Source organism: Crocodylus porosus, unplaced genomic scaffold, assembly GCF_001723895.1.
Source record: "Crocodylus porosus isolate Cpor-Errol unplaced genomic scaffold, CroPor_comp1, whole genome shotgun sequence".
NCBI lineage: Eukaryota > Metazoa > Chordata > Crocodylia > Crocodylidae > Crocodylus > Crocodylus porosus.
The window spans coordinates 49,104,792-49,130,513 of NW_017728943.1; the positions used below are offsets into that span (position 1 = coordinate 49,104,792).

Sequence of the window (25,722 nt, forward strand, 5' to 3'; positions counted from 1 at the left end):
GAATATCAAATAAAACTAGGTAGGCACAGTGAAGGTCAGCGTTAGCAGCCCCCAACTGCAATTGCTTCCCAATATTAGGCCTTTTGAACGTTGCTGCAAAGGAAGTTCCAGATCTGGAAAGTACAGGTTATTATACACAATGCCATTCACCATACGATCTGTAAATAGAAAACATATTTCTTTTTTCCAAAGCCAAAGAACTATACAGAGTAGATTGCTGTTGAGGGTTTTTCCAGAGGCCATTTTTGGGTGGTTAGAGAGGGTGGGCATATAAAATCATCTAACATTTACATCTGGTTGTCACCAGTAAAATACTGTAGCAAGTGAAGTCTGTGCAAGTGTCAAGGCAGATAAAGCACCTTCCGATTCTTTAATTCATTGGAACTACTTGATTATCTGGCAGTTCTTACCTGTGACAGTTGAAGGCAAATCCCAGACTGAATCTGTGACTTCCTAGAAAACTGACAATGCTGCTTTGGCTGTCTGTTGTGCCAGACTATTCAGAGATGCATATTGTGTCATTTGAACCATAAGCCCCATGAGAGTGAGCCAAGGAATGACACGTGATCTACATAGCATCTCAAACTAATGCATTTTCTGTTTTGAGAAGCTCTGGGACCCTGTGAAGACTCTTGATGATCAATTTTCTAAAAGGAAAGAGTTGCTTGACTATTTTATTCCTCAAAATTATTTTAAAGTATGAGGTTGTGGTGCAGCAAAAAATGCCACAAATCTGCTCTCTTGTTTTTACATCTGCCTCTTTTTTCTTTTTTTATTCATGGACTCAGAGAATCTAGTAATGGAAAAAAGACCTGTTAAGTTATTCTGCAAAGCACTGAACGTGATCAGCGATAATACTTTCAATTCCCATTAAAGTTAACAGAAAAGGAGATGCTTCCTATTGCTGCTTGGCCCATTGCAGACTGAGGCATTCTTCTGTAAAGGTGACATTCTTTCATATATTTTATTCCTTTAGTACTTCATGAATATGAAAATCTCTGTGTGGATTTTCCAAGCCCCTAATTCTGTCAACACATGCTTAACTAAGAAAAAAGTCACTGTATTACTCCAGGCAATCTCCTCACTAAACTGATGAGTTTAGTTAAGGGCTATATTTAAGCATACTTTTCTATGTGGACAGGGCCAAGCACTGTTAGGAAAATCACATTTGTAAGTCATATGTGAAGCTCAGCCCACACTGGGCCTCAAAGGCATCCCAGGTTCAGGTGGTCACACTATTCAATTCAAGAACATGTAGCACACTGTAGCATACACTTGAAAGAAGGTGCATTTCTGCAAGATACTATCTGAATCGTGGCCAAATTGTACCTGTTTTCTTATACAAGTAATTCCATCTTGCTGGTTTTTATTACAAGGCAAATGCTACACCTTCCCATCCTGCTTCGTTCCTTTCAAACCCAACTCAGCCTCTAGAAAATACTACTCCTGCTACTACTACTACTACTACTACTACTACTACTACTACTACTAATAATAATAAGCTGTTATGCATACAATGCTGATGCAGCAGCCTTTGCCGTGCATCCTCGGAAGGGTTGTGATTATGCAGTGCTTATGTTAACAAGAGTTAATTAGATTCAGAAAAATTATTCCTTGTTTGTCATTGTGTCCAAACTTTAGGATGTGTGCTAATCCCATAGTGGTACATAGTACCATAAAATAGAAAAAGATGCTCAGTTAGTGTGTTAATAGCTTATTAGTACTGGAAATAATGCTCTTTCTCAAACAAATGGATTAGTTAATTCCATATTTTTTTCTGATCTACTAACATAACATTCGTTTTAGTTTACAAAGTTTTTTTTATTCCTCAGTTAAAATGTGTGAGCTGTTAATAGCAGCTCAGTCAAAGCAGGTTGTTTTTTTTTAATGTTCCCTTCAATTTTTTTGTTCCACTGACTTTTTTCCAGCATCATAACTCAGGACAATGGGACTATCTGTGAAACATGGGTATTGGTGAATGTGAGAAAAGGTAGAAGAACGTAACTAGGGTTTAATTGTGGCTTTGCCATAAGGATTGAGCAAGGAACTTGATGTTGGTCATCTGTCCCTGGAGCAAACCAGGAAGCAGGTTTTATCTCCCTGCTCTGTGACTGCTTCCCAGACTGCCATTTGCTCTGAAATGGGAGTCTTATACTGGGATTACGCTCTTTGGAGCCCTGCTTTTATTTGCTGTGCAGAAGCGTATAGTTCAGGTAGCCAGCAGAAGAGAGGCCACTATTTTGTCTATATCTTGTATTAGTGAAAGACATATACATTACAGACAGGAACAAAGAACCTCGCAAGTTTTGTTGTGAAAGCACCTGGAAAGCTATTGTATTTAAAAGTATGCATAATTCTAAGGTTATGATGCCTGTGTGTTTTCTTGAAGCATTCTGCTATTGAAATTAAGTATATGGCTTTTTGCTATAGGAATAGGGAGCTGTCTGAAGGGTAATTCTGTTTCTATAATGGGGGCATGTGTGCACCCAGAGGGGTAATGAATTGTTCCTGAACTTTAGTCAGGTGACTCAGAGTTGGTTGCAAGCTGCATTTCATTCATCTACTAGATGAAATAAAATTCTGCCCCAAATATTTTAGTCTGGCATAAGGAAAATGGAATCTGGACTATTTGTAGCTGCCCAGTATAATACCCTGAAGGTGTCTGAGGATCAATTTGAAGATGAGCTTTGAACCTACAGTCTTGCATGTTAATTGATTGAATGCTCACCAATGTTTAAGCAGACAAGGTTCTTTGGGTGAATCTGATATCTTTTATTAGACCAACTTAAATAGTTGGAGAACAATTTTTAATCAAACTTTCGGGTTCAAAAACCCAAAATTTTGGGGAGTTTCAGAATGGATCTCTGTTAAGTTGCCTTCGTGGGTGATCAGACAGCTATCTTCAGGGTGCTACTTGTGTTCTCTAGAATACACATCAAAACCTTTACTTGAGTTCTTTTAAATAGGTACAGGTACTTATGTGTTGTGTTTTTTCTTCATTTAAAAGGAACATCTTTAAAATTGTGATAAGCCTTTAACTTCTGTGTTGTGGTATTCAAAGTAATTATATGAAAGATATTATCATTATACAGTGAATTGCTCATGTAAGACTTTCCAATTTTCTTGTTAATGACACAACTAACCATAGTAAACAAGGTCCATTTACTTTTTGGTTGTAGATGAGCCAGTTAGAAGTAATAATATCTCTAAACGAATAAATAAAACCATACACCATCCCCACTAACCCTAACATGCATTATCCCATTTCTCCCCCTTTTCTTCCCCCCCCCCCCGGCCCCACTCCCACCCATCTATTTTCTGAAACATGGCCTGGCTAAAAGCTTTAGAAAATAATCTCATCTGTAATTAAATAAAAGAAGGTGAACACAAGTGAAGGAATTGCATAGTCTCCAGGGGTTAGAAATGGGTTAAAATTGCTTTTCCAAAGTAATGGAACACTTTCATTTCTTGGTGTTTCCTTCTGAGTCCATTAAACGTATGTGTTAGGGATGGAGAGTAGTGAGATAATGCTCATCCTGTTTCTTTCTGAGATAAGTGGCAGTGACTCACAAACATTCAAATTAAGGAAATTTGAGATGGGAATTAATAAATAAGAAAGCTTTCATTTTTTTCTGTGCATATCTATAAGTGTGTGTACCCTCCTGATGAAGGGTATACATGAAAGCTTGCAAAAAACTTTTTTTATAACTATTTAGTATTTAGTTGGTCTAATAAAAGATATCACATCTACCTAAAGAACTTTGCCTCCCATACCCCGTCCCCCCCTTAAAATAAGGGAATGGAGAAGTTGTAAAAAATTCCTTCTGGTTTACCCCTGCTATTTCAATAGGTATGGCAAATGATTCTCCAATAATTATGCCACTAAAATGTCTGTTTTAACCAGGAAAAATTTTGAGTATACAAGATGGATAGCTTTAAGTTGCTTTTAGTTTGATTAGAAAATATGATGTCATATATAGTGCCTTTTTATATGCAATAAATAATGTTGCAGCAATAGATAACCATATTGAGACTTGTAAATAGACACAATGGTTTTCCAACAACATATCTGAGACTAGAGAGTCAAATAAGTCTTAGCAAAATAATTTCTTCCCCTTTTCTAATCTATTCAGAAACCCCTCAGTATTTAGGATATGCCCCTGAGGAAAAGCTGGATTTAATGGAGAAGGGATAGTAGTAGAGACAGCATTGTTTTCTCCATCAGCTCCATGGAATGTTTTAATAAACTGATACTTCATCCGTTTCTGCTACATAGAGAACTTTGGCCTGCAATGCTGTCAATCAATGCCTTTCATAAAAGTATACTTTTATATAAAAGTGTAATTTCAAAAATCATTGGTAAAGGTGACTCTTCACAGTGCCAAAATAAACTTAATTCATGCTGGACTAATGTCTTATGTAGGTTTTGTTCCACATTAGGTTGGCTGTATGTGTTATGTTGCTTAGGGTAAAATTTCATAAAGGGCTTATGCACTGTTCACATTTAGAGGGAAAATAGAGATATAATATAGCATAAGTGATTACCTAGTACTTATAATGGCTAAATATATTTTTGTTTGATTGGCTAGTTGTATATTTTCTAAGTAGGGTGTGTAAGGTGCCATACTATAGTGCTTATAACTTCTGCAGACCACTTTAGGGTATATTGGGGCTATCCAAAAAACCTTAAGGATTTGAGGACAACAGTGAAATTTTTTTACAACATGCACCATGCCTTTTATGCCCACATTATTCATCCATAAAATAGTCTGCAACAGGCCTCAAAATTTTATGTGCATTCTGGATAGGAATTAAGTCGGAATAAGCTACTATAGAAGCAGCTGGTGATCTAAGGGAGTGGTCCCTGTATTGATACTTATGCAACTTTACAGTGGCCCAGAATGTCTATGGCAAAGCAGAAGCCGTTCTTCTTATTTGTAAGTTTAGGAGAAAGAATCTCTTCAAAATTTTCCCTGTAGATTCCATTACAAACAAATTCTGTTTGTGTGTTTTGTGTAGACAGAGGGGAATAAAGATGGCTATGTATTTCTGCTTTATAATATTTTGAATAAAATAAGCATGGCTTACAAAACTACTTGGTTTCCTGAGTGTAAAGAATATGCTGTTTCTTTTTTTACTGAATTCAAGCATTACTCTGTTTTGATGATACAGACCAGGGGTGAACAACCTTTTACTAGTGCAAGCCACCATTTGAGACCTGCACCCCACCATGGGCCACAAGTCTACACCTGCCAGAGCAGCCACCTATCTGTACTTCCCTTTGCAGCTGATCCTGATCCCCTCTGCAGTGCAGATAAGATTCTGCAGCAGAGGGGAGCTTTGTAAAGGGAATCAACATCATGGCACAGCTCCATTCCATCAGTTCCCCAATCTTAGATTAAACCTATTTCCAGACCATATTCAGGACATAGGCCATACATTGCCACCCCCTAGTTTCCCTACAACTAATAATTATTTGGGCATGATAATAATACTAGGGGTTGGTAACATTTTTGGGCAAAACCCCCCACATCCTTGACTCATAAGATCTTGGTGTGCTGGGGCAGATGGTGGGGAAGCTGTGAAAAGCCCAATCCTTGTCATGTCAGTGCAGGTCCATCCCCTTCCCCACATCTGTCCTGAGGTGCATGTGCACCTGCCACCAACAATGAACTGGGCCAGAGCTCCACAGATGCCAGTGCAGCTGCTTGCAGCCTCCTGGCTGCCTGATGGAGCTTGCTCAAGCTCTGGTAGGCCCTTGCTGCCTGCCATCGAGTCTGGACTGCTCACAGATCCACTGGGGTCCAGCCCAGCTCATTGCTGGCAGTGGGTGTATGCATGCCATGAGGCAGACAGTGGGGAAAGAATCAGGGCTACAGTGGCACAAGGATTAGGTCCTTCATAGATCCTTTGCTCTCTGCCCTGGGGAACGCGTGCCAAGCAAAATGCCTTTGTATGCCATGCTTTGGCATGCATGCCAGGGGTTCCCTACTCCTGCAGTACAGCATTATAAAATGCACCTTTTGTTTGGAAGAAATGTGTGATAGCTTAATACAGAAACTAAAGTAATCAAAACTTGGAGATTCACTCTAGGATGGCTCATCATGACAAGCATCCTTGTTTTCTGATGCATTTAGTGGCTTCTCTGACTCAAAGTGAGGTATGAAAGTTAAAAAAGTGATGGCAGACGGATAGTTTCTGTGGTACAGGATGTGCATCAGCCTCTTTCTGCCACTATGAAGTAGACTACACATGTGTGGTGGAGACATCTGGTCAACATCCACCTGATGGCACTGGGAAAAAAAGGAGAATTAACTGGGGACTGGGCAGAGGTGGCCAAGCCAGTAGCACCATTAGCAATTTGGAAGCCTTTCATAGGAAGCAGTCTCATGAGTGCTACTCTTTTGGCATGGATGTGATCTGATATTGGGATCAGATACTGGTTAATTGTCAGTGCCTAGCAGTGTTTGGGTCTTCTCCCAGGCAACCAACTGCCACCCGAGCAAAGTTCTGATGGAGGATGCAGTAACCCAGAGCAACCTTTATGATGCAAGCATCTTGGGTCAGAGTAGAACTTTGGCTTGGTGAAGATTTCTCTCTTCACCAGCTCATTTTCTCTGGTCTTCAGTTCATAGAGGTGGTGTTGCGCAGCATTAAAAGGTGTAACATTACGGATGGACAGAAGTTAAGGCCTAGGGGACTGCCACTTCAGAGGTATTTCTGCTCAGAAGATCAGCTCCTCTTTGATAAATTAGGTCAGCTTTCAGAGGCTTAGGTTTTGTCATCTCTCAAAGAAACTGCCAACCCAGTAACTTGGCCAGTGTTTTCCTTTATCCTTAACATTTCTCTGTATGTTCTTCTTGCTGAAATCCTCTTTTATGAACGTGAACAAGATTTGATCAGAGCTTTCCTGAACTAATGGAAATTATTTCATGACAACTTCTGAGACTTGGTTATAACCATGACAGAGCCCCAGAGGGCTCAGTTCACTACTCTCTCAGGTCCACTGAGCAGTAATTTCTTGAGAGAGGATATGGCAGTAGCGGAGCAGCCACAGACTTGTGAGCCAGCAGTTCGCATCACACTTAATCTTTTTGAGCCTGATGACAAGAAGTTTCCAGAGTTTTTCTATCCTGAGCTTCTTAAGAAAGCTCAAGGTGCTTCCCCAGGAGACAAGAGGAAATACCCTGATGATTCCTTTGATGAGGAAAGAGAAAAACATGAAATGGAAGCTGCTGCCCAGGAGTTTGAAGAGAACTATGGTGGCAAGAGACGCAGGACAGACTGTTTGCAGGACTTGGTGGATATAGGGTATGGGTATAATGAATCAGATTCCTTCATTGATAATTCTGAAGCATATGATGAGTTTGTTCCAGCTTGTCTAAGTACAGAATATGGAGGATTTTACATCAACTCAGAAACACTGCATTTCTACCAAGCATCAGAATCAGAGAATGATTATGTTGAAAAGAAAAAGAAGAAATCTCCCAAAAAGCGAAAGTCAGAAGAAGGAGATGAGAATATGCTGATGAAGAAGAAGAAGAAGAAGAAGAAGAAGAAGAAGAAAAAGAAGCAGAAAGACAATTCTTATGACAAGAAAAAGTTGAAAAAATCCAAGTTTCCTAAAGCTGGCTTCAGGGTGCTGAATGTCAGTAAGGAGGAGGAGAAGGGGGATTCTTCTGGAGTGCTGAGCATCAAGGAGGTGCTGCACAAATTTCAGAAGGAAGAGGAAGCTCAGAAGAAGAGAGAGGAGCAGATTGTAAAACACTGCCCAACTGAACCTCCTACCCCATCGGAAGTGTCTGATCCCTTGCTTTTTTGCCATGCCAGTGACAATGCTTTGTCTGCTGCTGGTACAGACTCATTGACCGATCTAGACATTGAGTGGTTCCCCAGTGAATCTACAGAAAAAAGCCTCTGTTTTGATGTGAAAGATGGAAGTGACCCTCCTGGGATAGGTTTGGAACAGGAATTTAAACAGCCACCTTCCCTCCCAGAAGGACTACCCACTCCACTGGAAAGATGTATCAAGGAGTTGACTCTGGCTGCCAGAGCTGCAGAAGACAAACAACAGTTCTTCACCCAGGATATCAATAACATCATAATGGACATAGAACTACAGACCCGGGATCTGACCAGCCAGATCCAATCTAAAGTCTATACCTATCTGGCCACCTTTCTTCCTTGCAGCGAAGATGCTCTGGTCAGGCATGCCCGCAAGCTTTATGAGTGGAGTGGATGCCTGAAGGACCCTCTCCAGAAACTGAAGGAAGCTATTGGCAGGGCAATTCCAGAACAGATGGCAAAATACCAGGAAGAATACCAAACTCATACCCAGGCCAAGTTTGCTAAGATGCTGGAAGAGAAAAAGGACAAGAAGAAAGACTGGATTTGCGCTGAGGTGGAAGAAGACAAAAAAAAGGGAGGAAAGCGGATTATTGGACCACGGAAGAAATTTCAGTGGAACAAAGAAATCAGAGAACTGGTTCGCCATGTGGTGAAGATCAAAGTAGACATCTATGAGCTTGAGAACATTAATGCTCAATCTCTGGCAGATTATTTGAAGACTTTTCTAGATACAGAAGTGAAACCTCTCTGGCCTAAGGGCTGGATGCAGACCAGTACACTGTTAAAGAAAACAAAGAGTGTGCATAGACACCTGACATCCATCCTGGTAAAGAAGAAAGTGATGGCTCCTCCAAAGGTGAAAGTGAAAGAATCCTCCATTAAGCCATTGACCCACTTGAATGATACAGTTTCTCCATCTCTAGAGCCCCAGAGAGCAGGCCCGGGCATCAGGACCCAGACCAAAGAGCTCTTGGCTCTCAGCGCATCCCAGGTACCTAACAGCATTTCCAGTCCTTCTGCCATCAGTATGGGTGACTCCCTGGATGAAAACTTAATTCATGACCCAACCTCTTCACTGGAAGCTGTCTCTAAAGAGCTGGCTGTGCTGAATAACAGAGTGAACAGGAGCCCTGATTTCACCCTTGCCAGTCCACCAAAGCCTCCTTCAGAGAACATCATGACTCTTGTCACTTCAGAGAAGAGAAACTTTCCTAAATCCAGCTCTTTGCCTTGCTGGTCCCCTGGTAGCTCTCTCCAGTCACCTCTCAATTTCCTGGCTCAGCAGACCCTGGAATTAAAACAGTCCTTTCAAGATAAAAAGCCAGAAAGTTCCAGTTACAATGAACTGTCCCTCCAAGCCTCCTCTAGTAATATACTCCCCAGTGCATGCCAGGCCAGCCAGAACCATCATAGCCTGCAGCAATCAAGCCATGAACTCCAACTATCAACATCTGTGCCAGCCACCCAGGTGAAGGACTTTTACTCGAGCAACAAACAGCAGAAAAATGTTGCATCTTCAGTTCCATTTGTTGAACTGCAGAGCGGCAAGTCTGCCTCCCCAGGGCCCCAGTGCTCCCACCTCCAGCAGGTCAATAAATCTGCTCTGAGATTGCATTCCTCCGCTTCATCAGATGGAAGCAGCACCTCAGCCGTGATCAGTTCTCACAACATCCCAGACTTTTCTGTGCCAACCCTAAGTTATATGGGGAAGCACCCAGCTAGCTCCAGCTCTTCAGGAGAATCCAACAAATCTTTCATTTCCAGGTCCCTTTCTACACAGAGAGCTTCTTTCAGCAGCTCCTCATGTGATGCATCTTCAAACCAGAGCTTCTCCTCAGGGAGCTTTCTCCCTTGCATGCAGACATGTTTCCCAGAACAGGCCTCTGGTTGCTCATCCCCAAGCTCCACAGTGAAAAAAACTCCAGTCTCTCAGAAGTTGATTCTAGTAGCACCACCTAGTGGACCAAATGGAGGTTCAAATACGGGGACTCGGGGAGTAGCCAAATTACTGTTCTACATGCAACCACCTGTAGTTAGCAGTGCTCCATCTTCAGCCTCTGTTCCAAAAGAAACTAGTGGAGCCATGCTGCTAAACCGCTCTTCTTCCGTAAGTGTACTGCCTCCCTCCTGTGGGCCCAGCAATATAAAGTTTCCAGGTGGTCTGAGCTCTTCCCCAGTGGGAACTGAATCTCCTATCCATTCCTTCCCTCTTAACACTATCTCCAGCTCAGGCACCTCTCCCAAAGCAGAAGTATCAAAGGGTGCTATAGCCACAGGTCCTGCCCCAGGATCATTCCACCGTGGCCCTGGCCACAACGTATCTCAGCTTCATGGCAAAGGTTCGATGTACAGCAGTGGAAGTTATGGCTCCTGGAAGGGGAGAAGTTCGCACCAGCACAAGACAAACTCACAAGGAACAAACCAGAAAGGCTCAGTGCTGGCTCCAGCACGTTTTATTTTTTCCTCGCAGCAGCAGAAAGAACTGAACTGAAGGAAGAATTTCTCAGCACCTACTTCCAGGGGCTTCCCAAAATGGGCCATAGCATAACTTACCTTTAAAGAAGTGACTGTTGAATTGCTCCACTGCTTCCACCCCTCCTGGCACTGGAATGCATCAGAAATTGTAGGTATCCCTGAACTATGTGGGGAAGCACTCAGAGATGGTACATCTTGCAAGAATCTGGGCACCACTGGCCCATCACCTGTATATACCCCTACCATGTACTTCCTACCTCCATTACCTTCTCAGTCTCCCAAGGGAGTATGTGAAAGGTGCTTATTTCTATTCTAGCTTTACTTGGATAACTCTCTCATTGTTGGTGCTTTCTGAAAATATTGACTCTGTTCTAATTTTTCAATTGTACTATACAGCTGTGCCAGAGGTGATTGGAAGATCTAGCACTTCCTCTGTGGTTAACATAACAAATTACCTGATGTTTCTTTCTGGAGGAGAATGAGGACCCTTTAGAGATGATTTTGGATGTGTGCAACAACATTTGAAATGATTCTACATCTTTTTTTTTTCTTTCCTCCAAAGGGATCTCTTTTAATGCTCATTACCTTTGAATTGGGTGGGACACTCATCAGCATGGCACGTGTACAGGAAGACATAATTCCAATGCCTTCCTTGTATGATGTAGCATAAATGGACTAATGACACATATTTTGAATGCTCTTTGACCTTTTTTCATCATTCTGTATTTAAGATGCATTCATTTTATTTAATAGCACTTTGTTATGGCACATATCAAAAGCTGAACTCTTAGGACTTAAACTGTGACTTGGTTACTCCAGGTCCAGTACCAAATCCAGCAGAATCACCATTTTGTATTTGATTTGAACTTGTGCAAGTGGGTTCCAGGCCTTCCCTATAACCCATTTTTACTAGCATCTGAAGTAATGATCTCTGGTGAGCAGAGAGAATAATATAGATTAACAAAGGTTGCTGCTGATAATCAAATGTATTACCATAAATATTGCTCTCCTTGCTGACTTCTGGACTAAAAGAACATTCCTTTTCAAAGCTGCAGAAATTGGAGATTGGCTAGCTTGGGAGTGTAGCATTGTTTAACTTTAGATCTGTGTGCTAACCTCACTTTCTTTGTACACCGCCTTTCGATGTGTGTGTAAATTGAAGGCAGTCTGTGATTCTCAGATGGAAAACCCTATTGAACTGTAGTTGCAGTGTTGTGATATCTGACATTGCAACCAGGTTTGATTTATCTGGGCTTCAGAAAGAATAGGACTGATCCGTTAAAGAAACTATACATAAGTTTGCAAATGCCCTTTCAGTGCTTCAGGAGGAGTTCTGACAAAAGAGCATATATCAGCAAACTGTCATCCTATTTTCTCTATTAAATAACAAAAATGAGAAAGAGAAAGAAAGAGAATGAGCCCTTGTTAGTTGGATGAGGAACACACTTAGGTTGCAGTCATAAATCAGTCAAGTTTCTCTAAACTAGCTAAGTTACACTAAGAGTATTTCAGAGGTAAGTGAAAATTTTGGGTTAAACAACTAGAAAACTATTTTCATTGGTTCATTCTAAGTTATTTATTTGGTGCAGGCAGTGCCATTAGAGAAAAGCCATGGAAACTTCATAATGTACTTGTGTGTAACCAAACAGATTAAAAAAAAGATATTTGTTCTGTTCTTGCTCTTCTTGTTCACATGAGCATCAATCTTCTTTTGCTCTAAAGGCAAAGATAAATTCAGAAATGATATCTCTGATTATAACCTAGCTTTAGCAGAGTTTTCTTATGAATTACAGGATAAACAGTTTTTAGGCATGAGGACAAGTATCTACTCCCACAAAAGCGGTATTTTCTCCTGCCAAGAGGTACTGGCCAAATATTTCATGATAATGAGAAGATTGGCAATTGTCAGTGCATTTCCTCTATCTTCCTGATGACTTGCACTGCATCTGTCAGAAAACACAGGGCTCTGGGAGGTGAGAGAATTCAGCAACCTCTTAGCTAATGTTGTACAATAACCATAAACCCATCTGAAAGACAGTGTTTTATCTTGTAGATTTCCTTTATATCCTCTATGTCTTCTGTATGCAAAAAATATTGCACCCTCCAACTAACTATTTTGACAGGATAACTTAATGTATGCTTTTTTAAAGCATTTAGTCCTTTACACTTGTAATCTTTGAAGATGAATACTAATCCTGCACTGAGGTTAATTGGCTTCATCAGTTTCATGGGAACAAGATTTGGTACCAAATAGTATTTCTGAAGACAAGTCTCTCTATTTATCTTATGGAAGCTCTAATAGTGTCATTTTCAAAGATCCCTCAATTTTTAAATCAAATTGAGGTATTTTGAAGGTTCCTAATTTTTGTAGGGAAATGATTTCACACTTTATTTCCAGACGTATTGAAGGCATGTTAGGTTGTTTTCCAAAAATGCTAGTCATTTTTTAAAATCTTAGCCTAACATACAAGCAATGAAATAGCAACAGTTATATTGTCAAAAGCACCCACCTTGTAAAAGTGTTTGACTGTTTTAAAAACTAAGATTCAATGTACAGAAATGTTGAGTGCACAGAAAACAGAGAATTTAGAATAACTTGAAAATGTTTGACATTTCCAAAACTCAAGAATTGGGTGATTGATTTGTAGGCCCAGAATAAAGTCCTGGTAAATGAATTAGCATTTAAAACATTTTTGGTTGAAAGATTAGTGGAAATGAACTAATTCTGATTGAGAAAAGCAAATCCATTCTGCAGGGTTCTAGGTTACAGAGAGACTGTTAAAAATGTTCTCAGTAAATTTGAACATTTCTAACAATTTTCTGGTTCAAATAGGTTCAAAGCATATTGTTTCATCAGTTTTTGGGGGTTTTTTTTTCCTTTTCAAAGCTTTGAGACAGGCTGAGTGTGTGAGACTTTCCTTTGGACTATCAGATCTCAAAGATGCTTTTTTTTCTATTTTAGAACAATGTATCTTGAAAACAAAATGAATGCACTTCCACTCACTTGGACACATTATTTAGGTAATCAGAGCACTTGAGGTGCAATGAAAGAGGAAGTCTGTCTGAAAAAAGTATCTGTATCCCAAGGGATTTTCTCATGGCCTCCTTAGTTGCCGTATAGCTCCAATCCTGGGTTGTGTGATTTCTCAAACACCCATCAATGCTATTTCTTTATTTGGGCAGAAATAGATGCATTCTGGTGAAATCCAGGATATTTGAGGCAAATCTCATATTGGCTTCAGTAGAGCTAGGATTTTAACTTCTGTTTCTTCTCTTGCATGGTCTGAGCCAGCTATAGAGACTGATGTCTGGATCCCAATCAGGAGTTGTATTCTGTAGCAGCACATAGTAGCTTTGGGTTGCATATAGACGTTCAAAATTTGATATCACTAGAGTGAAGCAATTTAGACTGCTTTGCTTCAGGGTCTTTACTATTGTATTACTGTTCATTTACATTGTGTTATATTAGTGTTCTCATGAGTTGGGGTCCTTCAAAAATAGCATATTCATGCATCAGCATCTACATTTTTCAATTCTGAAGTACTGTGAATGATCTTTGAACTTACACAACACAAAGCAATTCAGTTGGGAACTTGCTTGGCTCTAACCTTTGAGCAAATTTATTTATACAGTCTGCTTTCATGGTCTGAAGATTTGTATAGCAGCATGTCTAGTTTCTGCAACTAGTTGATTACCCTTGCATCAATTTAACTTTGCTATGAAAACAGAATTTTTTGAATTAAAAACAACAACTTATGCCATTTTATTAATTTCTGTATGTACTGGTATAGATTGGGTTGTATAGACTTCACTCCTGTCAAAATGGGCAGGGATCTCTCTATTGACTTCAGTGGACTTCAGTAGTATTAAGGCCAGAATTATGAAGTCCTTAATGTTCTCCACAATTTGTAGGCTAGGCCCTATATGTGTCTGTGACTTAAGGGGTTGGACAGAGAGAAAAGAAGGTTCTTCATATTTCAGATAGACCTCTTTACTTTTAAGAAGAAGATTTTAGTTGTGGAATTCTTCAAATAATTCCATCAAAACATGTACATTATTGATTTAAAAATCCCCAGTATTCTGGCTGGTATAAGCAGGTGATGAAGAAGGGTTCATTTCTGAACCCGTGCCCTCAGTAGACAATGGACAAGTTCTTCTCAAGAGCTGAAGTAAAGAACTGTACAAAGGACAGATTCTTTTTTTAAATTGGTCTTACAAAACCCAGGCAGCATCTTGCATGGTCCTGAGAGCCATGTATTGATAACTTAACTATTAATTTACTTACACATGTCTAGTAAAGAGTAGTCCAGTAGGGCTTTCTATTAATTTAAATTGTCATTAGATTTTTGTTGACATTAGAAGGAATATCTTAATATATATATATGTAACTAAAAAAAAAGATGCATTTTTCTCCTTACAGTGCTAGTAAGTCTGTGTCCCCATTTTCCTGTTACTTTTTTCATCTTGTTCTATAAGAATATTTGAGAATCAGGAGTCAGTTAATGGGGTGTAGAAAGAGAAGCTGATTACCATGTAGTCATAAAATTAGCATCAGCTGATTAGTTTTATCAGAAGTATGGTGTGTTTCTGGTTGCTATTGCAGACTTCTAAGAAAGGAAGAAGCTGTGTCCCAAAGCTCCCAGTCAATTGTCTCCAATGGAAAGTGAAAAAGATTAGCATCTAGTATGACGAGTTCAGAAGCTTTTGGATTCAGCCCCAAAGATTTCCCTTTGACTTCACTGGGATTGTAGCAGGGCCTAAACACTTGAAATTACTTTATTTCGAAGTCAGTGATAAAACTTCCATTGACTTCAGTTAAAAGGAGGAATAGGTTTTAAGTGTGTAAATAGAAAATAACCTTTTCTGCATTGCAGGATGTATGCAAATAAAATGCGGTTACTGTCTGAGGCCTGTGCGTGATACAAAAAGACATTGCATCAGTTTATATATATGCAGACTAGTACTGAAGATATGTATCACTTTCTAAGAGGTAGAGATTATATGGTACACTATTATATTCAGAGAGAATTCAAAATAAAAACATGGTAAGCAATTATTAATGACTGTACTATTTTGCATTTTTCTGTGTAAATTATATTTTACTCATTAAATAGAATACATTTTAAACTTCTCAGAGTGACTGTCATTCATTTTACTGCTTCCTATAGAAGAAAAAACTATTGACTCAGCATTGAAAGTAAAAGATAGAAGTCACAAGCTGTTTCACATTCCCTCAAGACCATAGAATTGTAGGAAGTTAGGGTTGGAAGGGACCTCAGTCCATCCCCCTACTCAAAGCAGGACCATCCCTCACTAGATCATCCCAGCCAAAACTTCGTCTAGCTGGGTTTTGAAAATCTCCAAGGATGGAGCTTCCACCACCTCTCTGGGTAACCTGTTCCAGTGGTTTACAACCCTCCTACTGAAAAATTTCTTCCTAATATCTAACCTAAATTTCCCTTGCTGCAACTTGAGACATTGCTCCTTGTTCTGTCATCTGCCACCACTGAGAACAGTCTAGCTCCATCCTCTTTCAAACCCTGCTTCAGGTAGTTGAAGGCTACTATTAAATCCCCTCTGTCTTCTCTTCTCTAGACTAAATAAGCCCAGTTCCCTCAGTCTTTCCTTATAAGTCATGTGCCCCAGCCCCTGAACCACTTCTGCTGTCCTCTGCTGGACTCTCTCCAACTTGTCCACATCCATTCCATAGTGGAGGGCCCAAAACTGAACACAATACTCCAGATGTGGCCTCACTAGTGCTAAATAGAGGGGAATAATCACTTCCTTTGACCTACTGGCAACGCACCTACTGATGCAGCCTAGTATGCTGTTAGCCTTCTTGGCAAGAAAAGTGCACTGTTGGCTCATATTCAGCTTATTTTCCACTGTAACCTCCAGGTCCTTTTCTGCAGAGCTGCTGCCCAGCCAGTCAGCCCCCAACCTGTACTGGTCCATGGGATTGTTCTGTCCTAAGTGCAGCACTTTGTACTTGTCCTTGTTGAACCAACCACAAAAAAAGTTGAAGACATACTACTTAGGGCCATGTGGGTATGTATGTGCCTGTGTAATACCTAAATTACTCTATTTATCGAAATTCAAGATTAATTTTTATTTAAAGTGTCCCCCTAATAATTGGAGTCTATATATAGAAAAATTATAAATTACAGTAAAAGCTTTGTTATCCAGCACCCATGGGGAATGGGGGGTGCTGGATAACAAAATATGCTGGTTAATTGAGAGGCCTGCACAGGCATCTTTGCCTGTTGGTGCTGCCACTTCTCCTGCCGTATCTGGGATGTCACCGCCCCTCCCACAGGCCCTGAGGGACAGGGAGGCAGGCCCTATGCAGCCAGCTATGCCCTGGGCCATGGGGCCTCAGAGAAACTGTAAGTGCCATGGTGTGCACTTCTGGTTTCACTTTACCTTACAAGCCAGCATGCTGGTTAATAGAACATGCTGGCTTGTAAGGTGCCAGTTAACAGAGCTTTTACTGTAGTTCTAATTTTCCATGTATGAATTCTAATTATTGGAGAGCCATCTTAACAGCATTTGCCTCCCGCCCCTCCCCCCTTCTCACTGCTACAGCAGGGAAAGCAGTGGTAGTGGGGCATGCTGTGGGGTGGGAGGCAGGGGGTTGGGCAATAGGTAGCCCTCTTCCCCCACCACTTGTCCCTGTGGTTCCTGTTCCTTGCTTCCCCTCTGCAGCTTCTGCTTCCTACTTGCTGCCCACAGCTTCTGCTCTGTCTCCCCCATCCATTTACTGTCAGGCATTGCTTTGGCTTTGCTCCATTCCCTCCCAGGCACAGAACAACAAGGAAGCTCCAGCCTCTATCACAGCCATGCAGTGATAGCAGCTCTAGCCCCAGGAGATTGCTGCATGGCTGGGCAAAGGCTATGTTACCATGTACTCCATACTGGGGAGAGAATGGAGCCAGATCCATGCCAGATAGCAAGCAGGGCAGGTGGGAGAGGGGGCAAAATCTGCTTGTATGGTCACTCTGGTCCCTAGTCTGGATCAGGGGCCAGAGTCAGAACCACACCACCTGCCTGTCCCCAACAACCTTGTACTCAAATCCAAGATGAGGGACTTTTTCCCCCCAAGTTGAAAGGGCATGGGCAGAGCAACTTGTCTTGGAGTAAATGCAGTAAGAGTCACCCACATTTAGTTTTTTCTGTCATCTGGATAGGTTTGTGGTACTGCTTTTGGACTGTGTGCATACCCTTTCAAATGGTTTATTACCATATTTACCTGAGTCCAAGAAAACTTTGAATTTAAGATAACCCTCCATAATTAGATTCTATACATGGAAAATTATAAATTTGTTATAATTTTCCATGTATTGAATGTAATGGGGGGGGGGTCATCTTAAATTCATACCCCTCCACTACACACACACACACACACACACACACACACAGCTGTGGCAGAGAAAGCAGCAGTGGGAGAGTGAAGAGCCAGACCCCTGCCCTTTGCTCCCCTGTCCCTCACCCCTCACCATGCCTGTGCCTTTTTCCCCTGTGCCTGTGTCTGCTCTCCTTCCTGTCTTCCTTACCCTCTGCTCCCCTCCTGGCCACCCCCCACATTTAACTTATGCTGCAACTCTGCTTCTCTGGGGCAGCAGCAGCCCTTCCTGGCAACAGTCCAGCTGGGCAAGGGTCAGAGCTGGAGAGCCAGAGTCAAAGCAGAAAATAAGCAGGGGAAGGAAGGGGCAGCTGGATGCATGGGACTGGTAGCAGGGAGAGCAAGGGTTGGATGGGCAGGCACAAGCAGGGGGGCAGGCTGTGGGTCTCCCCTTCCCTCCATGGTCTTCCCCACACTACCCTCCATCACATGTTCCCTCCTCCATCAAATGAGCCTGGGGCAGGCAGCAGCTCAGCTCCAGCTTCTGCCCAGGGCCAAAGCCAAAGCCACCTGCTCCAGGCTGGTACTTGAATACAGACAAGGCTTTTTTCACCCATGCTGATGGGGAGTGGGGAACCTCATCTCAAACTTGAGTAAATATGGTATTACAGTTACAAGGCACTATTCCTGGTTCTGTAGAATCTGTATTATAGCACATTGGTCCATTTTAAAAGAGAAATCCTCCCTTAGTGGAGAGGTGTACCTTTTAGCAGAGACCAAAATATATTAGACTGGCTCCAAGAGGTGGCTCAAAGCCATCTTTGCTTCATTGTCTCCTGCTCCTTCCTTTCATATGAGGTAGAGTTTGACTGGGATAGATAAACTAGCCTACCAGTTTTTTATGTGACTTCATTAAATTTTACAATATGGAAACAAAAAGCTCAGACATACAGGAATAAACACTCATTATATCTGTTGACTTCAGTGAGCTTTTCTTTACACTGATGTATTTGCAGGAATAAATCTGTACTGTACTACTCACCAAAAACTCCTGTAGCACAGCATACAGTACTTATGGAGACAATCAAACCTACTTTGAATATCTTCTTGAAATACTCTACTCACAATTTCACTAGATGTAGAGGAAAGCTCTGTGATCTTTTGTGTTGCAGACTCTCTTTACTTTTTTCAATCAGGAAATGTAATCTCATAAGAGTTGAAATAAACTGTTCATCTCTTACCAAGGATACCTGTCAGAATATTTAAATGATCTCCCTAATCTGTCAAAAATTTATTGAATTGCTTTGAAGCTTGCAAGCCAGTCTCTTAAAACACATTTATCTTAGAATTCTCTGATCTACAAGCTTTATTACAGCCATACTATCTACTGTGGAAGCGGGGGTTGAGACAGACAGAAGGGTTGCTACTATATTCACAGCTGGGGCTGGAATAGAGTAGCAATAGAAGTTTCATTTTACTTCAGGAATGAGTTTATAGAGTGCCAAAAAACAGACTTCTAGATCTGAGATGACAGATCCTTCCAACTTCTCTGTTTGCTAACCTTACAACACCTTTACTGTTAGCCCTTAATTACTAAAACAGTGAGTTGCAAATGAAGCCAATGAAACAGAACCAATTTAAATCAGAAGCAGCTCAATTTAAGTCAATGTACTAGTAATTACACTACTGGTGTTATGTCCCTGATCTATACAATTTAATATATGTAAATAAAACCAAACAAACGCTAACATAATTCCCTTAAGCATCCCACTGAAGGTTTGATTTGGTTAAATTCTTGAGCTGGTTGATTTTTGAGGCACAGCTGTAAAGTTAATGCTTTTTTTTGGTTAAGAAAAGAGCATAGAGGGTTTACCCTTTGAAATCTTAGTCTCCAGCTAACATCCCTGATATTGTGTCAAAAGGAAGAAAGTTTGTCAAAAACATTTTCCCCTGTGTGTCTGTTGCTTTTTGAAAGTTTCTAGCCTGCATTTTCTTTGTCATTTTTTGCAAACCGTTTTTTTTCCCTTATGTGCTTTGATTGTGATATTACCCAATTTGTTCATTTTCCTCCCTACTCTGGTTCAATACTTTACTTTTTTAGTCCTCAAAAAGATACCTACTGTGCATATAAGAAAATGTGTATCCATTTTGTCTGATTTTTTGAGGCAGGAAAGTATTTCACATTGAGTCAGTTTATTAACGATTCTTAAATAGAAATGGATTTCTGTTCCATGCTTTGAGAAAAAATAAGATAAGCCGGCCTTCCTCCCCTGCCACAGCATACCCCCCCCCCCCCCCGATTGCACCTGATCCCGTCTGATCTTGGAAGCTAAGCAGTCCCGGGCCTGGCTAGTACCTGGATGGGAGACCGCCTGGGAATCCCGGGTGCCGTAGGCCACCTGCCCCTTTTGCGGGCTCCGGCCCCGCATGGATAGGCTCCCGGGGTAAATGCTGCAACTGACAAAAAACAAAATGAATTACACTTGCAAATGCTTTTTCCTATGACGTAACTTCATTAACATCCATACACTTGCGTATCAGAAGATTCGTACTATCAAAAACTAATGTCATAAAACAGACACTAACTCTAAGTCAGTCCTACCTTATTTGGGCATAGTTTTAACTAAAGCAAACCATGGAACTCCGTTACCAAAAAAGGTCAATTGACAAAGATTTTGGTTTGTTCAGACTTAAAATGTAATCTACCCAAGCTTGTTGGACCACCCAGGGAGAGTACCTCAAAGCTAAAGCATAAAAGAGCCCTCACTGTCACATGGGGATCAATTTGTCATTGGAGGAGAAATTGAACCTGCTGTGATTACTAACAAAAACCCCAAGATCAACACTTTAGCTAATGAGAGGATCACAAAGATAATTTTCATGATTTGATTTTTTTCATGATTAAACTTTAAGTGGAAGGAATTCATTAAATGTTCTCTCTTAATTGATCCTTTAACAAATGCCTTCATAAAAATATGTGTATTTATATGCATTTGTTTATCACTTGAAAATAAAATGAAAGCAAGCTTGAAGGGAAAAATACATCAAACAGAGCTACTACTACTTTTGTAGTGTTTTAAATAAAGTATATATTGGTGAATATTTCAGGACCTAACCTGTAGACAGTGAAGAAAGGTACTATGCACTTGACTGTCCATGCCTTTAGTAGATTTGATGTTGAAAAGTTGGGAGCTCAGTGTTATTGGAAACTTCAGTTTTGAACCTAGAATGGAAAAAGTAATCTGTCTTAAAGCTTCAGAGTTTAACTTTACTTAAATAAAGGCAGTTTAAGTCTATCAGCCTTGTCCCTACCTTTAGCCTATTTTGTTTCTGGATATGGATTTGAACCCCATATGGTATGGAAATTGGTTCTCCCATTTTCTGACTTATGTGGGTCTTAAGGCAATAATCTTCCACTTTGAATAAGATAATATGGTACTGCCCATTGAGCACAGTTCCTCTCAGCACTGACACTTTTAGAAGTCATGGTGAGCCACTGTGTTGCATGCATTCTGACTTCATCTTCAGTCTCACAACTAAACTTCACCTTTGATTCCAATTTCCATTTATTCTTGTTTCTTTAACATCCTTAAATATCTGTCAGACATCACCAAATGGGGCCCCAAACAGTTCATCCAAATCCCTCTGTTAACCTCTTTCTCAGCCTGTCATATATGATTAACGTGGCCTCTCCTTCCATGAGGTGAAGGCAGACCAGGTTGCTCTATGATTCATCTACATATACATTTTTGGAGGATCCCAGGACTCATGATACCTGGATCCTCATAGCACATGGATCCTTTGTTGGGGATATCTGGAGTACATGCACATTCTGAACAGTACTGAGCTGTGGGGTCACTGTGGCTTCAAATGCTTTTGACTCTGCTGGGACCCAGCCAACTGAACTATATGGTAAATCATGAAACTGTGGGCTTTGAACTAATATTGTGCATAATTTGTATTGTCTGTAAGTAGGTGCAAAAGTGCTGCTTAAATGTGTTTGTGGAGTACCTGTGCTAAATCTTACAGTAGCCAGATTGGTGTGGACTGTGGGAGTTTTTGCCTTCTGTAGTTGGAGGCAAAGCCCTCTATCTGGGATCTCTTGAGCATATATTGACAATGTTTTATAGAAGAAGAAGGGTGGCAATCTTAAAAAAACAAAAACAAATCCCTACATATTAATTGATTTAAACTTTTAACATATACAAGGGGCAATATAACACATATGCGGAATAAAATTGAGAAGAAAATTAATATTTCTGTAAAACTCTATTGGGATAATATGTAAGATAATTAATTCTATCTGTTGTTAATGACTTCTCATTGGTGATATTACCAGAAGCTGCTGCTGACCTCATTACAGAAACCTCAAGGAATGGAAACAAGTTCAAAAACTAAAACTGAATTTGGTTGAGTGCATAATCCATTGTGGTATTGATTGAAGAAGAAGCTGCAGAAGAATAAGAATTCAGAGATTATCTTCAGTGATTTTCCTGAAAGGCCATCCAATGGGACACATATTAAATAGATGTTTGTCAGTCACTGCTGCACTGATTTGATCTTTCCAATGACAGCTCAAGCTGCTTTTTTCCAATAAAGTGGTGTAGAATTGCTGATTTGGCCTTTTATTTTCTTCCTCAAGGAAAATGCCATTAAGTCAAAAGATTTAGTCTTGAATACTTAAAGAACGGCATGATAGGCACAAAAAAAATGTTAACCTTCTTAAAAGCTTTTCTAGATTGCCGTAAGCTGTGGATCTGTTTATAGTATTAGATCAGCATCCCAAATACAAGTGAATACTCTGTTTACTTCTGCATGTCCTACATTCAGGATCGATTTTAGAAACATGAATGTATTTTAGTGTGTGCATTTATAAAAAATACTCCATTTACCAGAAGCAATTTCCAGTGCATAGTGTGCATATATACACTTACTGAAAGACTGTTTTTATCTTATATATTCTTTGTTTTCTAAGGTAGTAAGTATATAGTATGTACTGTAGAGCTTGTCATGGATGGTGCAAATTAGATTTGTTATCTTTTAAAAACATATTTGTGGTACTTAGGTTTTTATTATAAACTCAGGGTTCCCTAAATCTGTAATGAGCAAATTTGTTTTTTAAATTTTTACTCTTTTATTAAATATTCATTAAGTGGGATCCATAGAACTCATACAGTCTGCTGTCTAGTGTATTGAAACCTCAGCAAATGCAGTATTTTGAAATTCTTTATGCGGAGTGAGCCACAGTTTTTTTTTTCCCCTGTTGAAACATGTTAGGCTTCAGTACACACTACTACCAATGTAGTTTCATGCTCTGCATCTAGGACTGTGATTTGAATCAGAGGAATTTTATGCCCTGAAGAACCAATACAGCAAATTCTGCATATCCCTAGTGTATGGGCAATAAATCTTCCTATCAGCTATGTCTAATAGACTAGACAGTGGTGCAGACAGAATTAATAGATGATTCTAGATCCCCAAATTTACTTCCAATCTTTTCTATGAAGCCTTTCCCTCTTCCCTCAAACAAACAAATAAAACACAAAAGCTACTGGTGTACAGGTTGTCAGGAATTTTCTGACAAAGTATTATCTTGTTCAGGAAAAAAAGTGTTCAGCAAAAAAAAATCTTTTATAGGGGTCTTTGTACAAGAGAAAAAAAATCTCTGCTCCAGGATGGTAGGGAGATATGATGGAGAGAGAAAGAGAAGGAGTGCAATAGTTGTCCAAGCTCCTGAACGTTAAGACATGGCCTCCTCTTCAGTGTTTTCTAATGGACACCTTAAACAGCGACATTCTTAGCATGGTGGCTGACTCTTGTCAGTCCTAGTCTAGGGTGCCTAACTTGCCTTATGCATTATATGTAGAAGTTAAGCACCTAGTACGTGGTTAGATGCTGAATGTTGCAATGCCTATTTATGGACCAAACCCTAAGTGACTTACCCAAAACCCCAGGGGAATTCAAAGCAGGAAATAGAACACAAATCTTTCACATTGTCTGGCAGGTTAGAAATTGCATTGAATTGTTATTTTTCCTCGTCAAATCTGGCCTCTTCTCAGCAAATCTTGGACCCTGCCAGCAGTGCTAGTATGTGGGAGGGAGATCCATGTTTGTAGTTAAGACAGAACTTTGAGTCAGGAAGCTTGGATGTTATCACTGAGTCTTTCAGATTTTCTGTGTGAAGTTGGGCATCTCACTCAGAACCCTATTTTCAGAAGGATTTTTTTCATTTAGAAAATATGGTTAGTCCCTATTGGAAGGTGGTGGGATTACATGGTTGTGGTGATTTATTTGTTTGGTTTCTCTGAGTTCTTTCTTTGATTTTTTTTTTTTTTTGAAGGAAGATTTATCTTCCTAGGCAACTTTTTTTTCCTTTTTTCTCTTCATTATACCCCTAATTTGATAATAATATTACATTTCTCTCTAAAAAGAATACAAATTACTTGGATGGTCATGGGAGTAAAAGGGGGGGTGGCTTGGTACAGTAGATCTATTACATGTATTGAATGTGTTTTAGCAATACCTTGCAGTACAGTATGTATAAAATGCTATCAAATCAGAGTTATAAATGTATTTGCACAATTGAGAGTGCTTTACACAAACTTTGAACTAACTTTTCCCATGTGTAAATGGGTGCATACGCAGCAAAAAGTCAAGAATCAAGATATATCCTGAAATCCTAGTGCTAAGAAAGTTGATGGCAATAACTACCCAAACATCACTGGGGCAGGATTCCATTCATACTGTTTAGTAGAAAAGGACTTTCTAGTATGTGTTTATATTATCTGAACAGTACCCAAGAGGTATAACGGGACTTCTTTCTCTATGACCTTGTCTACATGGTAAAATACAATATAAATATATTACCTTAAGTATCATAATACACGTTAACTAGCGGGATGTTAAATATACTTTTGCCCTGGCTGTGAACAAATACAATCATAAAAAGTGTTGTGGTTGGTTGCTGTTTGCCCAGGAAAGGCCTGAAACCTCAGATCCTGAAAAGTATTTAAGTCTGTAGTTTGACTGGTTTAATTGATTTTAATTTTTTTCTTTTATATTTCAGTGGAAGTTAGATACTTAAATGCCATCCAGGAGCAGAATTTGGGTTAAATATTAAGCTTAACTAAGGCGACCATAATAATTTGAGGGAAATCCAGGCCAGAGGCTGCCAGTGCACACATGCATGCACACACACATAGCTCTGACCCCATGGCTTCCATAAGTGTAGCCAGGCAGGACAGCGTGGGGTGTGTGTGTGCGCATGCACATACAAAGCCCTGATCCCTATGCATGCAAACACACAGCCCTGACCCTGAAGCTCACAGAAGCAGGGCTGGGCAGGACAATGAGGCATGCACATGTGTGTGTATGTACACACACACACACACACGTACGCACATGCATGTGCACGTGTGCATGCCCCTGATCCACACATGTGTGCACACACATACACACGCGTGCATGCACACACACACAGCTCCAACCCTGCGGCTCCCATGAGTAGGGTTGGGCAGCAAAATGCAGCACACACATGCACGCACATGTACACACACACCCTGACTCTGTGGCTCAATGCACATACTCGTACCCTGACTCTAGCCTTCAAGTCAATCCGCTTACAGCCAAGCGGGTTCCAGACCAGGAAGCAGCTCGTTGGCAGGGCTCTCTTGAGTAAACTGAAGAAAAAGGCCCAGATAGGAATGAACCTCCACAGCACACCCTGCACATGCGGCCAGTTCCCGCCAGTCCAGGAATTTCACTGAAATTTTCTCCAGTGACCCAGACACTGAGACAACCTTCAAAACCTGGGACTGTCCAGGCCAATCCAGGACATATGGTCACCCTAAGCTTAACTTACTTGTGAACATGGCATGTGTCTAAGCCCTGAGGGCCAGATCCTATTCCTTGTATTAGGTGCCTAATGTGATCCTATTCTATCCTGCTTGAGTCCCTGAAAGACAGCGAACACAAGTAAATGGCTCCTTCTAGCTGCTTGTGATTTAGTCTTAAGATGATGTGTTACAAAAGTAGGAGAATTAACATTTTTCAAGGAC

General features: G+C 40.5%; 1 protein-coding gene and 1 pseudogene across 27 annotated transcripts in view; both read left to right on the forward strand.

Moving 5' to 3' along the window:
• The window catches only part of NRXN1 (neurexin 1), a 1,194,206-nt gene that overhangs the window by 408,107 nt on the left and 760,377 nt on the right, over positions 1 to 25,722 (forward strand). The gene's annotated exons all lie outside the window — the stretch shown is intronic.
• LOC109319616 lies at positions 6,621 to 10,890 on the forward strand (annotated as a pseudogene).